Source organism: Ptychodera flava, chromosome 14 (genome assembly GCF_041260155.1).
Source record: "Ptychodera flava strain L36383 chromosome 14, AS_Pfla_20210202, whole genome shotgun sequence".
Taxonomy (NCBI): Eukaryota; Metazoa; Hemichordata; class Enteropneusta; family Ptychoderidae; genus Ptychodera; species Ptychodera flava.
In genome coordinates, this window is record NC_091941.1 from 24,805,100 (window position 1) to 24,823,553 (window position 18,454).

The 18,454-nt window shown below is 40.4% G+C and overlaps 1 protein-coding gene across 3 annotated transcripts in view; it reads left to right on the top strand.

Moving 5' to 3' along the window:
- The window catches only part of LOC139149883 (muscarinic acetylcholine receptor M1-like), a 173,555-nt gene that overhangs the window by 51,822 nt on the left and 103,279 nt on the right, over positions 1 to 18,454 (top strand). The window contains exon 1 of one of the 3 annotated variants that reach the window (XM_070721887.1): positions 15,794 to 16,135. The exons of the other annotated variants lie outside the window; for them this stretch is intronic. The gene's annotated coding sequence lies outside the window, so the exon portion shown is untranslated. Of the gene's footprint in view, positions 1 to 15,793; positions 16,136 to 18,454 lie in introns of those variants that run through there. 3 annotated transcript variants of the gene reach the window in all.

Consider the following 18,454-nt stretch of genomic DNA (forward strand, 5'->3'; position numbering starts at 1 on the left):
GTCAACAACAGGAATTTGATGACACCTTTTGCCTCATCACGTGTTCTTCGTTCATCTGATAAATGTCTTCTGCACACACCAAGATGGAATCTTACTATCTATGGTCGCCGCTCCTTCTCTGCAGCAGCTCCTGTCCTTTGGAACTCTTAAACCCTGGACATGAAAACCTCTCCTAATGTCAATATTTTCAAAAAAGACGCTTAAAAACTTACATATTCCAGAGAGCATTTTAATTGTAACTCTAATAATAATAATAATAATAATATTTATTTCTTATAGAGCGCATTACATTTTAAAAATCTCAATGCGCTTTACACAACACTAAAAAGAGGTAAATTATAAATAAAAATTACGAGAAAACACCAATAAAATGCAAAGAGGTAAAATTTTCAAAAGTGTCTAGGAATAAAATGATCTAAAAAGATAAGTTTTTAACTGACTTCTAAAATTGTTAAAAGAATTAGCAAGCCTTATCTCAAATGGTAAGCATTCCACAAATGGGGAGCACATACAGAAAAGGCTCTATTGCCATAAAAGCCGTGTTGCAAACAGGCTGATGCAAAATGATCGCACCACTAGACTGGGACCTAAGTGTACGACCAGTATGACGTACTGTAAGCATTTCTGCTAGATAGTCGGGGGCTTGGCCTGTTAGAATTTTGTAAGTGAAACAAAGAATTTTAAAATCAATTCGTTTCTGGACTGGAAGCCAATGTAAATTTTGTAGTACTGGTGTTATGTGGTCCCTTTTCTTCTTTCTGCTAACAAGCCGGGCGGCTGAATTTTGAATAGCCTGGAGTTTACGTATTTCAAAATTCGGAAGACCAAAAGAAGACTGTTGCAGTAATCCAAACGTGATGTAATGAAGGCATGAACAAGTTTCTCCGTGGTACGTTGGTCGAGAAGATCACGAATCTTTCCTAACCTCCAAATCGCATGTGATGCTGATCTACAAATATTTGTAACATGGTCTGACATGGTGCAGGCAGAGTCCATTGTAACACCTAGATTGCGAACTGATTCAGATGGATATACACTGACATCACCAATCCGAAAATTACAACGAGGGACAGTTCCCTCAATCCCAAATTTCGAGGAAAAATGTACAACCTCTGTCTTACCGTCATTGAGTGCAAGCATATTGACCCTCATCCATCCCCGAATCTCGTCTAAACACGACTCGATCGTGGCAATGGGAACCTGGTTACCGTCGCATGTAATATAGGATTGGGTGTCGTCAGCATACATCATGTAATCTAAATCATATTTGTTAATAATGTCCTCCAGGGGTGCCACATAGAGACTAAAGAGAATTGGTCCAAGGAACGAACCCTGAGGAACACCACAAAACAACGCCTGTTCTTCCGACAGGATTGACTTGACGCAAACAGACTGTGTACGCCCCGTAATGTAAGAATTGAACCAGTCAAAAACAACACCTGTGATGCCAAACCGATGACGCAGCCTGTGTAACAGAATGGCATGGTCAATCGTATCGAAAGCAGAAGAAAGGTCGAGTAAAATCAAAATTACATCTTTACGTTTATCTAAAGAGCGTAGTATGTCATTCTGCACTCTAATGAGGGCAGTTTCTGTGCTGTAACCCGCCCTATAGGCAGACTGACACTTGGCGAACAACTTGTTATTATGTAGGTATGCGTTCAATTGAGTGGAAACGACGCGCTCAATTAGTTTTGACAGAAAGGTTAAATTTGACACAGGGCGATAATTACTGAGAATATTTGGGTCCAGATTTGCCTTTTTGAGTAATGGACGAACAATAGCATGTTTACAGGAACCTGGAAATTCACCAGAGAGTAAAGACTTGTTTACAATTTGACAAACAGCTGGTGCCACCTGGTCACAACACTGCTTTAAGAATGTGGCAGGAATTGGATCCATCATAGAAGTCTTTGTTGGCATGGTGTTAATGAGCTTTGACACCAACTCGATTGTAACTGGAGAGAAAAGTGAGAATGAATGATTTACACTTTGGCAATCAAATGAAGTAACAACCGGTAAATGTGAACGCAGTTTTTCAATTTTGGAACGAAAAAAGTTAGCAAAAGCATCTGGTAAATTGGAAAGTTCAGAGTCCGGAAAAATTCCTGTTGTGGCGTTCTTACTCCCGATGATGCTGTCAATGATATTAAAAAGGGACCGTTGATCAGCACTCTCAATTCGATTACGGTGGTATGCAGCATGCGCTTCTTTCAACAACTTTACATAATCACAACGAGTCGCTTTGAAATTTCCCAATGTATAACAAGTCCTGTTGTTTTCCAGTGTCTTTCCAATCGACGAAGTTGTTTTCTTTCTTCCATTAGTTGAACTGTATACCACGGGCTCGATGCTTATCATAGCGAATTTTAGTAACCTGAGGAGCAAGTTTGTTGATGACAGATCTAAGGAGAGTGTCGTAATTGGACGCAAGGAAACTGGCACTAGTATCATTCGATGGTAAATCTGAAAATAAAACTGAAAGTTCCTCTTGAAGTGTCGTAATATTCACAGTGTTGAGTGGCCTTGAATTACGCTTGACTATTGATGCCGGAGGTTTGTTCACCATTATGTCAAAGTGTAGAGATGAATGATCGGAAGGTAGATGCCAGTCGTTAGATACACAGGAAATATATGTATCGGAATCTCTAGTGATAACAAGATCCAGGGTATGGCCTCTGCTATGTGTTGGAAAACAGACATTCTGTTTCAATCCGAAAGAATTGAGGGGACCGATAAATTTCCTAACATCATGATCAACAGAATTGTCAACATGGATATTGAAATCTCCAGCTATGATCAGATAACCTTTGGCGTGGATGACACCTTCCAAAAACGATGAAAATTCAGTGAGGAAATCTGACATTGTTGATTTGCAGCTAGACCATGGAGGACGATAGACGACAACAAGATGAACCATTACTGATAGTAGACTTACATTTGCGTCAAGCACTTCGAATGTTTTAAAAGCAGGAGTCTTATTCAGGATAACTTTGAGATTCGACTTCACAATGATCGCTGTACCACCTCCTTTACGACGAGCTCTTGGTATTTGATAGATATTATATCCGTCAAGTGTTGAGGAAAACCGAGCTTTTACAGTGTTGTCAACTGCGCTAAACAAGTTTCTGTAACTATGAAAACATCAGTGTTGTTTTGGAGGATAAAATCTGCAACAACGGGAAGCTTCTTATCAACAGAACGAGCATTCCACAGTATACAAGACAATGGCGTTTGGAAGAAAACTTTGAAATTCTCTTCACCTGCACCAGATTCGATGGATTTGCAGCAATGGGTGAACATTCTCTGAATACGTAATTTTGGTGACGCGGGAAAATGTTCATCACAACACTGATCTTATTACGACTTCTTCCTGATCTTTTCCCTCTCATTCTTCTTCTATTAGTAAATCGTCTTAGTCGATTAATAGCCGTCCTGGCTGCAGTAAATTGTTGAGTTGGTGGAACAACATACCGCAGGGATAGCAATTCTTCTCTATTGTACTGTCTCTGTGGCGCCATCTTGGAAATTGAAACAGAGCGATCCAAGAATAAAAGTCCAAAGCACGGAAACTGGTGAAAATCTCTTGAAAACTGTTCGAAATTGCGTTCAGCCAACTCGGCAGTTACTTCACCAGGGTGATGACAGAGGATTAAAGCAGGAACAATACAGAAGCCCGTTAAAAAAGCAATAAAAATCACGAGCCGTGCGACTCTGCAGGCAGCCATCATCTAAGCGCCACTGAGCATTGTTTATCTTTGATTGGAAATTTGGTGCTATACAAATTTGCTAGATAGATAGCTAGATAGACCACTCACAATTGGGTGATCCACACATACAGCTTATATCGATAGTTATAATGAATATTGCCACATGGTTTTTGAAACAGAAAGGAAGACGCCGTAGCTCACAAATAGAACACCAGCACTGGGAAATACATTAAAATTTACAACTAACGGAGATTCAAACGCTAAAGAGAACGCTGTGGACGATTAAGACTGTCTCTCCGGCGAGGAAGGCGTGTGTGTGCGTGCCAATATCGATCAGGTCTGCTGGTAATCCGATAGCAAATCTGAAGACCTCGTTAATAACGAAAAACCTCGATATCCAGCGACCGCTACAAGCAGAAGGTTTTCTTAAACCTGATCTAGAAGACAGGTAATAAGGAACGCGATCTCCCTTTAGGAAACTGAGAATAGATGATCTTCTTCCCGAATTTTCGTGTGTCTTTGATATGTAACATCACCGTAAATTCGTGTTTTAGTACTTAGTCTACTAGTTTTTACTATGCTGTGTACGTTCCAAAATAATATCAGACATCTACAAAGCAAACCAAAATGAACTATGGATGCATCTCACCTTGAAATTGAAAGACTTTAATGGTACAATTTTCTCGAACTTTCCGTCGGAAAGTTTAAACCATTCCGATATTTACCGACACCTTGCATTCAAACTGGCAACCATCCCCGTGTTAACTCTATCGAGAAAAAAATAAATTGTTAGTTTCCACAAAACTAAGCCAATGAAAAGTATTATTTATTTCATTAAAATAACCCCTACAAGAGGTAGGCCAAAAATAGTATTGTAAATATTTGAGTGTTCAATATCTTGCCCCGAGTCAGTGCTACCTGAACGTGAGCAACATTCAAAGATCCCAAGCATGGGATAAACACAAAGTTGAAGAGAAGTGGCGAAGACTCAACGTTGATTTTTCGCTTCAAGGAAATAACGGACTGTGAACACCTATTCCCCGCAAGGTTTTCACTCAGGGCAAGTTTACAGAGAACGCAAGTTACAAAGGGCATGATCTTGAAAATATCCCAGTGGGAGAGTATCTTTACAAAAAAAGTGCACCCATTCGTGTGTGCATCCCGCGAGAAGTGTCCAATTAAAAGCAATCCAACACACACAAAAATTGTGTCATTCATACCTCTACGAAAACAGCAATAGTCTGAAATACATGTCTTTGTGCCTGGCACGAACTTCACCACGTTCACATCGAGGGTAAACACACACACATTTTATACATGGGCATAACCAGGGTAGCGCGACGTCGCAAAAAAAAATCTACCGTATCGATTATCGCAGAACAAAATTATTATACTCGAAAGATTCAAACATTTTTGTCTTTCAAATTTACCTAATTTGCCTCGCCCAGTGTTGACAACATGAAAAGTGGACCAAGGCCGGCTAAGGATATTTCTTTAAATCCCAATTACCCTAAAAGAAATCAGGTGCTTCTAATTTCGGTGTTAGGAGAGTCATTAAAAGTAGAATGACCTCGCTATTGTCCGGCAAAAACTCGTTCAAATTATACGTGTAGCCCACACCGTTCATCATAATGCTACCCGGCGAAGGAAGCGATCGTAACGGTAAACGGTCAGGGTTGCCCTCCATAGCGGCACGATTTGAAGAGCCCATATGTGTCCAAGATATGACCGGACCAAAAGGAGCCGACTGCAGGGTGTACAATCCGCGGAATTATTTTAATTGGAGTCTCCCGTAAAAGTCAACCATCTGGAAGAATGGCGTCTATAGAAATGGATGAAGCCAGCAGATAGGTTTTGGAAATGTTATTACAATAACATTTTCCTGTTTCCTGGTGTGTCTTTTTATTGCGATGCTTTACAACTCCAATATTGTATAATTGCAAGTGCATTTGAGAGATCCACGGAAGGTAATATGAGAGATTTCTTGAAATGAAAAAAAAATGAGAGCGAGTGGATCTTCTTCCAATTTGCGGAGGGATTTACTGAGATTTTGTGGTGAATTGATATCATTTATTTACCTGATATCAAGCTATTTCTGTCAGATTTATCAACTTAATAGATTAAAGTTCATAAAATACACCTGTGAGGTCAGTGTAACAAGGAATAAGTGGGAATAATGATGGCAATCCTCCTCGACCTTCGTCATCCACCGTCGACAGCCGCCGCGTGTGACCATGCGCACTAAAAAAATCCGAGCATACCTCAGTTCCATGGCGATTAGCACACCTATATCTCCAGTGGACGCCGCCCCCGGCAGGTTTTCTCGCAAACATATCGCACTTTTAATGTTCTTTTTTTCTCGCATTAGAATTTTAATCCCATGCCATGGCCATTCTCCCAATTAAAACACCGCTGTTGATATGAATGATTCAGCAGCGTGGAAAATAAAAAGATAGCGTGGTTTATTTAAAACTCGTTCGGAGCTTGTCATTCCACTACACAAAGTAGGTGTACTTTTCTCTGCCCTACTTCCCCTGTCAACTTAAGCGAATTTAAGTTAAACTTACAGATTCCACCCAGCCGAAAAGAACAGGGTCAAACGGCATGTCGCCGTTCACAATGTCCCAGTTTCTTTGTATTGCGTCAATATCTTCATCGGTGTGTCGTCGCACCACATGGGCATTCTCTCCGAACGAAAACAGGAAAGAAGGCGCTGATGGCAGACAAAAGGGGCATGTACAGTTGCGGCAGATGCTGGCAAAAGATCCGGCCCTTCATTCTCAGAACGTTCGTCCTACTTCGGATTCCACCGTCGTCCCGGCACGACGTGGTTACGGTTGCTGAAATGAAAGCGCCGTACACGTAGGATATTGCGTCAACTCATCTGATGCATCTTAATAGAACTATACCCAGTGTGGCATTGTAAATCCAATTAAGACTACCTCGACCATGTTCGTGAAATTATTCTTGACGTACACCCAGGGCCCTTGAAAAATCAATTATTCCCATTCCATTGACTAAATTACAGAGGACCCGGCTTTTGGGTAATCGTCTCCGTAATTTGTCCCTTGCCTGGGCACAAATGAAAATAATTTGCTCGGTCCCTCTGTTCTCTTCATTGGTATACTTACGACGGTTTCTGAGTGAGACTGACGGGGGCAAAATGGCAATTGAAGTTTGTTCCCGCGAATTACTGCCCTCTAAGTAACTTACGAGTCCTATCATGGCCCATCATGGACGTCATTATAAGCTGTTAACTGACTGTAATATTAAGATGGGACACGACAGAGAACGCATCAGAAAACAAGTGGGAAGAGCCCCTTCAATTCATTGGCTGTAGAACAGTGGAGAAGTTCTAGCGGTGAACTAGATACACAGTACACACCACGTCTCCATAATAACAGCCCGGTAACCATCCCTCATTTTAAGTTGCAGATTTACAGATTCTTAGAGATTGCATCCGTCGGGAACTTAATTTAGAGAAAACGAAACAGTTAACTTTAGCAGATAATGGCTCCTAAGGTGCTTTGAAATTTTATTTGGAAAAAGGTCATCATACCAAGAATATTAGAGGGACGCCTTTCTCACAGTTTTTATAGTATACATGGGTACTTCCCACTTGTACAACTTGATGAACTAATAGTTTTTGTTCAAACATTTCAAATAGAACACCTTGAGAGCAATAGGTATCCTTACGTCAGAAATCAGTCCCTGTCCGACGGTGCTTTTGATGGCGATCATATAAAATACGCCCTAAGATGATGTTACATTGTACCTACAGCTCAGCAGGGACCCAGTGTTGTTCAGTTTTACCCTACAAAGTTAAAAATAAAGCGTGTTTTCGGGGTAACCTTTTGCGAACTTTCTGTCACCGTTTCATAGGTGGGACATTGTCATTCTAGAAAGGAGATATCCTTGGTATTTTAAAAGAATGTGTAGTATACACACAATACTACCCCTTGTGACTTCCTCGGTTATTGCATTCGGAGTTCAGTGTAGCTGAAAGTACTTTGAATGTGACGTCGCAGATGCACCATTTTCAAGTCATCGTATCTCGAATGCAGATCTGAGATGTTCCTTAGTCAATACTGCCGAGAGAATTTTCCCAATTTTCCACTCGGTTTGAAACAAAACGTATTATTTTAGCCATAGGAACGGTTTAATAATTATCAGTTATTGCCAAGAAATGATACAGCCGTTCTGGAAACAATATTGAAAGACTTAGAATGTCAAGTTCATTCTTTACTCTACGTGATCCGACCGAGAAAAATACTTAAAAGGCTTGAACTATCAATATCATGTATACTTTTAACATCCCTCACCTCGACAGAAAAAAAAACACTCATAAAAAGTTTGAACCGCCAGTATCATGTGTACTTTTGGATTGCCTGAACTCAGCTACTCACTCTAAGCCCAACGGAGGGGAAGACAAAATGCTTGGCAAGTTTTGGTCTCCTCGGAATCGTAAGTCATGAATGGATGTCAGGCAAAACAAAATCCCCAGACTGATGGTTAGGATTCAGCCAATATTTGTTTAACGTCCTTGCAGGCTTCATCGGACAACCTTCAGGTATGTTGATTGGCTCAGCTATTTCTGTAGCGAAATGTCTGGTCAACGCCACGCGAGCGCGTTATCGGGTCTAACCTTCTGTAATGTTTGTTTCTTCCACACGCACTCGGCGGATTAATGTATCGATAACAGGCACTGCGCACGTATCGAAGTTCGCCATCTAACCAATCTGTCATCTCTGGCGAAGAGAAAAAGAAAATCCACATTCAATGCTCTCTGTCTTTTTAAATCAATAAAAGTTCTACACTCGCATGCTTCCCACAGGTCCCACCCTTATTCTCAATACCATTACCCCAATTAAATAGTTTAAGACCAATTAGTGCCAGCCACGAAACTCCTCGAATGAAAAGTGGGGATCAAACGGGGATTCAGAACTAAGCTTGTATATGCGACGTTTCCCTTTCAAACATCTGGCATTTATTTGATCGCCGAGATCAGTGAGTGATGTTTTAAATATCTTTTGATATAGCAAACTGTGGCTTTCCGGAACACACGAATTGAAGAGAAGTAGACATGCCATTAGTGTTAGCTCGCCCATTAGTTCGGAGAGCTCTTAGCTGTATTTTTTTTTCTTCCCTCGAACAGCGAAAATGTTCTCCGCAGCGAGTCCAAACTCCCACAAATATGCACCGGAACAAAAGTAAATTGTTCGACTGCATTGAAAGCGAGCGTTGACTTGTCAATTACATACATGGTGTACGTTTCAAATCATTCACCATTTCCTCATCGAGTAACTGAGGCTTAGTCTGGACGTCTTTCTGTATTCGGTGTTCATTGCCTCGTCGGAGGTCATAGCTAGTCAAGAGCGTCGACAAAAGAAAATTAAATAAACGCAATTGTCTTCATCTTCCTGAACAAATATCTTTGATTTTGATAATTTGTTTTAATTTTTTTATTTCGAAAGTCGGATGGTAAGGTTATGGTGCGTTTATTTTTTTCATCGGGAGGATCTACATCACGTTAGGTTTGTAGCCGGAAGTATTCTTGCCAAGGGAGAACGTGTTTAACAAATATACACCCAATTAGTCCAGTGTATCGTTTATCTGTGCTCGGTCTGGTATGTTCGTTGATGTTCGTCCATACCTTTGGGGGCGAGTGCGCTTTTCCTTTCGCGGCATCATTCTGCATTGGCATGAACTCGGGCCCTCACGCACGTCACGGAGTTTTGTTTAAGCGTTTCATCGTCGCCATCGACTTCAAACGGTCAGAGAAGGTCAGTTTGCACGCGTGTTTGATTAATTTTTTTGCCGCACTCACCCAGATGTATGACTAAGCTTAAAAGTCTTACAAAGGTACGATACGTAGGCCTATAGCGCAATTAGAAGTAAGCGATCGACACTATAGAGAAATATGGGATTCTTCCTAGGCCGAAGTGGTGATATGAATGTTGCAGTAATTGATCAATTTGTTAAAATCTGTGAGAGCGTATGCAAGACTAAACACTATAGCCTGGAGTTAACGCTAGTACATTGCCAATCTGTTATATTACATTCTGGCTCTTGTTAAGTACAATTAAGGTTAAAAGTGCGTTTTTACTGTAAAAGTGCTTGTTGGCAAAGAGCAATTTTCAATAGACCCTTTTGGGCCGTTAGTTTTACCACCAACACGACAAGAATGCACTTGTGCTCCGTGAAAAATGCCGTCGCCCGGTTACAGTTTTAGGCATTGGGCTCTGTTTACAGTTCACACGCATATGTGCAACACCGTGATTGCTGTGTAAATCTAAGGCCCACTCAACTTCACACATTCTGACTGTATTTATTATAAACCTAAAAACCGCATTGTCCGGGTAACTGCAGGGCGTCTAACTATGTCTAGAAAAAGAACACAGTTGTCGATATACATATCAAAATCGAAGGGTAGGGCTATTGATAGTTACGTACCATCTGTTCAAATCAAGCTATGGTTTTACGAAGATCCTAATAAAAACCCTATCATCAAAACCCTTGACTCTTCAGTGAGTGAATATATATATATATATATATATATATATATATATATATATATATATATATATATATATATATATGTGTGTGTGTGTGTGTGTGTGTGTATATAAATTATGTATATATGACCCTCGCGTACATCAACTGTGTTGTAATTATCATTGAGTTGTTGCGTTCAGAATAATGATATACAGGTACATTGAAGCGATCCGGTTTCTCCAACACTCCGGAGAACACGCACTCGGATTGCATACAGAATAGGTTCGCAGAAATATTAAGAGAGCGGCTTTTATTAGTAAAAGTACCCCCTCGACAAATACAATAAAATCACCAATGCCTCTGAGTCCAACTTCTAAAAGTACCTTCCGTCAGATTAGGACGTCGCGCATTCGCAGAGAGCCCTGTAAATAACTCTTGGCGATGTTTTCTATTAAATGGCACATACTCCAGGGGATAAAGCCCTAACGAAGTCTGCTGCACGTCAAATCGCCACCGAGAGTCCTTAACCTAGTTTTACTTGGCAATTCTCTCTCTCACTTATATGTCGTCTGGTGTACTATATGCTCTGTATAATATGTATTATATGCTCTGTACACGTATGTACGTATGTATGTATGTATGCATGCATGCATGCATGTATGTATGTATGTATGTATGTATGTATGTATGTATGTATGTATGTATGTATGTATGTATGTATGTATGTATGTATGTATGTATGTATGTATGTATGTATGTATGTATGTATGTATGTATGTGTGTGTGTATGTATGTATGTATGTATGTATGCATGCATGCATGCATGTATGTATGTATGTATGTATGTATGTATGTATGTATGTATGTATGTATCTATCTATCTATCTATCTATCTATCTATGTATCTATGTATCTATGTATCTGTGAATCTATGTATATATGTATGTGTATCTATCTATCTATCTATCTATCTATCTATCTATCTATCTATCTATCTATCTATCTATCTGTCTGTCTGTCTGTCTGTCTAACTATATCTATCTATCTATCTATCTATCTATCTATCTATCTATCTATCTATCTATCTATCTATCTATCTATCTATCTATCTATTTATCTATCTATATTGCTAGCTAGCTGCGTTTAATGTACTTACTCTGCGTTTAAGTATTTTCAGCAAAAGTACTATAATGGTATTGATCGACACAGATTACATGATGATGACCGCCCCCTATTGACATTATGTCAGGTCTATAATCAAGAATATCAATCCATACAATGTCTTTTAAGTTTCTCCGGCTTCCTTTTCCTTATTTCCATAGCCAATTAGCCCACCTATCACCCCTACTATCTGCCTGACTGTCATACTGGTCTCTTTCTCCTCTCCATTTTACACCACAGCTATCTGTCGGTTCCGTCGGTCATTTGCCTCTGAGAGCCACTTATGTGAACGTTAACCCTATTCAGCAATGGGCTTGTATCATCTGATGCGCCTGTTTTGGATTTCCGAAGGTCCTGCACGGTCGGATATCAGTACAGGGCGGATGTGACTTTCATAAACTAAGACATTCGTTGAGGAAAGCGTAGCTGAGACTGTATGTAAATCTCCCCTGGATATACTCAATGCATCGCGATGCACACATGGCTGATGAATCGCCAAGTATTGATCTCTCAACTCCCATGCCCCCCCCAAAAAAAGGAAAAAAGAATTCGACAATACCTTCTCAAAATACAGCACGACAATACCCACTCAAATACAGCAAACTATTACAATTTTCTGCACGCGGTAATATTTAGCAGTTAGTATTCTGGCAGCCATTTTCTATGGGGTTTATTTGCCAGACTTTCTAACCGTCCAATCATTTGGCGGACAGTAGTAAGACGGAAAACAAGCTGAAGATAATTTCTTTATGCCGAAGCGGTTTCCGTACATTGAGAAATTTGAGTCGAACAACAAAATAATACTGTTTTGGATTTGCGCAAAAACTTCTTTTCTCACAGATGAATCGCCGAACCTTGCAAGCGCTTTCCAAAACCCGCTGTTCTGTTTTGTCGCCAGTCCAATCAAAGGAGAGCAGATAACCCGTAGACCTGCCGTTTTTTGAAACGTAAGACACTATAGTATTACCTGTTGGTAGTTTACCGTGTCAGAATCCGGTTTCTGGAATTACAGTCGTCGTGTAACGCAATAATCCCAGGCTACCTATACGATACAAAGACATCTGCTATTAATTTTCGTTAGTTCTTGATCTTCGCCGACTATATACTCTGTGATATCTCCGTTCTGTTCTGCCCAGGAGATTCTCTCCAGTCATTTTGTTTCTTGATGTCATATTTTTGTCTGTCAGTACATTAAACCAGCGGTTTTAAGTTCGCATGTTGACTGAGTCACCAATAGTCTGCCTCTTTTTACCATCCCTATGGGCCGGTCCTCGCAAATATCGTAAGAGTCATAACAGAATAGTGTTGACGAAAACCTGACCGCATATGTTTGTTTTTTAGTGACCGTGTTGTGATATCAGTGTGTTCGTAATACAATCCACGGTCTGATTAAAACATCCATCTGAACTCGCTAATACCCTTCTCGGCCAATATACCGTTTGTTTGGACAAGAATTCTCTCTCTCTCTCGCTCTCGCTCTCTCTCTCGCTCTCTCTCTCTCTCTCTCTCTCTCTCTCTCTCTCTCTCTCTCTCTCTCTCTCTCTCTCTCTCTCTCTCTCTCTCTCTCTCTCTCTCTCTTTCTCGCTCGCTCGCTCGCTTATCATAGATACATGTACCCACATCTGGTTTATGTAACCCCTGATAAACCGCATAACTTAACTCCTAGTTCGCTATACCATGAAATGTGGTAAGGTCTATCATCGAAAAATGACATGACTAAAGATGGCAACTCGTGGTGCATTCTACCGAAGGTATAGTCTTCAACATCAATGTTAATATTGACATTCCGCCAGGTTTTCATTAGGAAATATATATCATTATATTATACCCTTGGAAGATTGTATTACCCCTGAGTCGTCACTGTTCGCCTTTAAGAGGAGATTCTGCCAAGTATAAAATAAATCGTAGTGAAGAAAACGTGTTTACAACGCATACTACACCAAATGATGTAAGCTCATGTACATCAACTGAGGTACATATATAGCAACAAGTGTGGATCCCGAAAGACGGAAACTTGACAATAATGCGAATGGGAAAGATTTTCTTGAATGAGTCATTCACATTGTTTCTGGCAAATGGCACTATCAAGTTTAAGCGCTGATAAATTCAAGGTCACTGTGTATTCCAACCCTTTTTAATTGCCGATATATCATACCCATATATGCACCAAGATAACGATTGCGACGATAGTGCTGAGGAAATCAACAGTACTTCCAAAATTATGAGGCACTATTGTGATATGAATTAGTAACTTTATTCTGTAATATGTAAATATTAAAACAAAAAAGGCTTTACAGCGGCGGATCAATGCTATCTTTGCATCGCTAATTGAGAAGACTTTCACTAACTTGTGGAAGCTTCTCCGTCATAAGATCAGCAAAGAAGAGATACATATATTTGTTTAATCGAACCAATGTGTGTGGAATCCCCATGTTTCGGCAACGCCATTTGAAATCGGGTTGTATCACATCATCTAAACTTTCGATAGCATATTTCAGAGGAATATATCCTGCATTTGAGAATGGGGTTTCGAGGCAAACATGGCTTTACTAGCTTGGTAGTTACTCGAACTATGCATTATTGCATTCGCCTGCCCACTACTTGATATGATTAAATAAATGTATTTATTAAAAGGTATTATATTTTCGTGCCAGTCTGAGTACCATATACATATATGACTTATTCAGTGTTCCTTCGCGTTTTTAACAATGCAACCATCGTAACTTTCAACCGCCACTTTTCACAATATTCAGATAGATTGAATATATCGATAATCTCTTGTCTAACACTTTTGAGATCACTGCCAAATGAGTTATGAAATCATATTAATACAAGAGATATAAACACGCAACGAATACACTGTACTTACTTCGATTTCTATATCACTTACAAAGAAACAAAATAGTGATGGTGGCATAATGGAACCATTTTGTATTATAATACCAGATTTGCAGGCAAGAAAATCGTGTTTTACTGTGTACGGATGCATGCTTGGATTTTTCTGTCCGCGGACCTCAAACAATAAAGCAATTCCTATAAGCCCTATAATTCATCAATATCTAAAATAGCAATTTCGAAAACTAGTACATATCCGAACGAGATATCATTATGATACGATGAATGATTTTTGCTGAGAAAGCCTCGAAGGGGTATCACAACCAGCTATGACCGTTCAACGGTCAATTGAACGCATAGTACAACAAACGTATGAATCATTTGACGCTAGTTCAAAGGAGAAAGCAATTTGTCACAGCAAGAAGTAAAACCGCAACACTAACGATTCAAAAACGTGAATCGTTTTTAGGGGGAAAAAACGCAACACTGGCGATTTCGTGATTGTCCTTCGATTATTTGGTGATCATGATCATATAGTGTCGATTTTAATGCAATAATTGACACGAAGCACGCTGAACCCCATTAGTGTCCATATGAAAAATCAATTTTGCTTGACACGGTCGTTGGAGATGTCTCGTAGTATTAACATGACGGGGAGAGCAGACCACGGTGGTTGAGGAAAGCCCATTAAAATGTGAGTTCTAAATCCACAACTTGCTCACACGAGGGGGTGAGAGTAGTCCAAGGCATCGTAAAGTCAACTTATGTGTATGTTTTATTGGTCAAACCTACTTGCCTTCTCAGTGCTTACGATTCATCCCATCAACAGTAAATTTCTCATAAAATTGTTCAGCTACAACACGACATAATATAGTATCGTGGACGTAACTTTTCCTGTTGGTTTCATTTTTAGACATGATCGCCGTCGACGCGTCCTGTTGCGCGGCAGGAACAATAAGCAGATACTATATCTTAATAAATCGTCAGCAAGTCAGTGTAGCTCGCTTCAAATTATTTAGTTCACATATCGGAGCCTCGACGGGGAAAATTACACCGAGCAAGGGACATTTTATGTCCCGGCTGCCAAATGTCAAAGTGCTGATGACGCGGTACTGTTTTCGCTGATTTTTAGGCCTGCTCAAATCCCCAACCGTACAGGCCCCAATCGTCGGGATATAAGATGGAAATGTTAAAATAATCAGTCCTTGTTAATGAGCGTTTGTCGTTTCAGGAAAACAAGGACAATACGGCAGACATTAATCGCAAGGCGGATAATTACACATCAAAGAAGACATGCCTAATTACAGCGGCTAAACTAATTCTGCTCGTGGACGTGTAAATTGCTGTGTCAATATTCCGCACTTTGCCCAGTATCGTAGTTAGCATTTTCAGACCTTTGAGTAATCGCAAAATCTCGTGTGTAACGAGGACGAGGAAAGGAAACGTTTGTATGTAGAGTTCCAGCTAAACCATGTGTCTCGGCACAAATCATGTAGATATATTTTATCTTAGTCTGTGTCTCCCTTCTTTCAGTGGGCGTATCTGCGTTGATATGCTCAGTTCGATTTGCCTCATGATGCCAACTGAAACTTAGTCGCCGTGATAACAACCCAATAAAGTGCTCGCTCTTATTACCGCGGCGAATATCGCTTACCTAACGCACTGTGCGCATGCGCGGAGTACGGCGCCGGTGAAGGCGATCGTCTTGATGATGCATTTACGCCGCCGCGTACTCAGCGCTCGTCTCAGTCGGATTTGCACTCCCGCAACAAGTACATAAACGTAGATACATGCCGCCGTACATCGTTTCACAGAACTAAGCCGAAACAGTGAGCCATAACCGCGCATAGCCGTAGAGGAGAAGGCCTGGGTTTTTTTTCCTCAGACCTGTCATCTTCGTAGCTGGCCAGGAATATCAAAATCCAGGCATCCAGGTATGTTTCAAAATATGCTATTACGTATCAAAACAACTTGGACTTTCGTGTGTTTTGTCGGTGTTGGGCTGGGATCGGAAACGCCGCTTCAATCGAGTATCATTTGCCAAACGTGTGGGTAAAGCAGGGTCTGCGTGTACGGTGGCATCGATCACTGCGGAAAAGGTTTACACACATGTACAAAAATGCGAAACCACTGGCTGTTCAGAAGTTGGGCTACCGCTGAATCGAGAAAAATACTGGTGGATATTACCACAAAGTAAACTAGATTGTATAACGTAAAGTGTCATTGTCATAGTTTTTCAAATGATAGAAAGGACGTGATTAACATTTAAATTGTAAAACGGGACGTTTATTAATTTTTTTTGTCTCCGTTCAACAATTGACCAGAAATTGACTCAGGAAATGGTAACTGCTTGCTAACTATAAAGGGCATGATTTGGTGTTAACACGTTTGTTTTCAATACTCGTGAGTCTTCATGGTTTTAGCATGCCCTGAGGATAATAAAATGTTTTCTGCTATTTAACGACACTGTTTTGCACTTTCTAGGCAAGCGACATATTTGCCTCACGCCAACGCCTCTATTTTATGAGCTGGTATACTTGCTTATTTAACGTACTACTGAATGTTTTAGTTGCGTGCAAATGTTGACGTATAAGCGTATCACAGCGCCGACGCAGATGGCACTGTTTTTTTGCCCAATGCAGTATCCTCTTGTCCGTTCCGAGCGAACGAGCGCCGCGACTAATCAAATGGCACAGTGCTGTAGCGCGTACATGTGACGATTACCTTCCCGCGTCGGAAGTCAATTCTGCCGCTCAAACAGATTACAACTACGCGACGGCAACCGACGTTAACTACAACCCGTTGTGTCTAATATAGTCGCTTGCCAAATTATTTCTGTGCAAAAGCCATGTGCAATTTGTTTCTATCCATATTTTAAAATTGCTTGTAATTATTCATTTATTTGTTTATGTTTCATACACCGTGACTCGTTCACAAATCATCGTACGCACGCTTCTGTAAAAAGTGACCCAAGTATTTATGTGTCTCCGACATACCTGTCACAATCTTGTATGTAAAGTGTTTATCCCCCGTGTTTCTCATGTCATAACCCTTGCTTTTCATTTCAAGACCTGCTAAAACTGACTCTATACTACTCCTTTTATTTTGCCCAGTTTAAGTAGTATCCAAGGGGATAGGCATGACGGCGCGGCGACGCACGGTGGAAAATTCACCACGTGGAATATGTTTCCCCCCGTAAACGCAATCTTGATTTTCTCCACGGAGCGCTAATGGAAATAAGCCGGGAAGTGGTTTCTATGGAGATATCATGTAGGTGGCCCTGGCGGACGAAATAAATGAAAAAACAATTTAGGCTGTGGAGACAATATTATTCTACACTGCCGTGAAAATTAATTGATTTGGTCCAATATATTTTTGTCGAAGCATCAATAGTAAAACAACATGCACTTAACCCGATCAAGCGTATTTCCCCGACGTGTCGGCGTATAGTTGTGTTTCAAACTGGAAAAAAAACCAACACGCACCGTGGCATACACACATGCAGTGGGAAGGAACGGAGCGGGATTTTCCCTGTATCGTTGTACAGCGGACTTTTTAACAAGCCGTTTTCTGTGACAAACATTGCATTAGTATATCATATAATTATTGCGATTGGCATTGATCAAGTTATGTCCCTGCAACAAACGAAGGAACCTTTAAGTTATCTCCAAATGTCTCACGTAAGAGAAAAAACAACCTTGGTACATGCGTGCGCTGTAATAATTTGTTATTTCACTTGATGTATCAACGATCGAGACGCGGATGAACTGCACTCTTAACAAGCAAACGTCTCCTATTAAACTCATCTTTACGATATATCTGAAAAAGATCGGTTAAAAATCAAAAGAAAGTCGCCTAAACCATGATTGCTCTATCCCCATAACCGTGCTTAAGTGGAAACCCACAACAGCACAAGGGATATGTCTGATGCAGATAAAATGTTGCTGCATGACTGTTGGCAAAAGCAATCCACATTCCGTCGTGTATTATTCGCTCACACTTTGCCGCGACCCGGTATCAGGTCTCGTGATGCGCAGATGCACCTATTGTTTCCAAATACCAAACAATTGTAAATAAAAAAAATAATAGAGACAAGGAAGACTATAGATTTTTTCGCGAAAATTTGCACACTTTATTGCGCAATCGTCTTTTTTGACTTGTGTTTCCAAAGAGGAAAAAAACACCCAAAAAACACAAAAACCCCAACAGTCCAATCTACTTGTTGCGTGAAAGGAATAGAGGATTATTTTCAA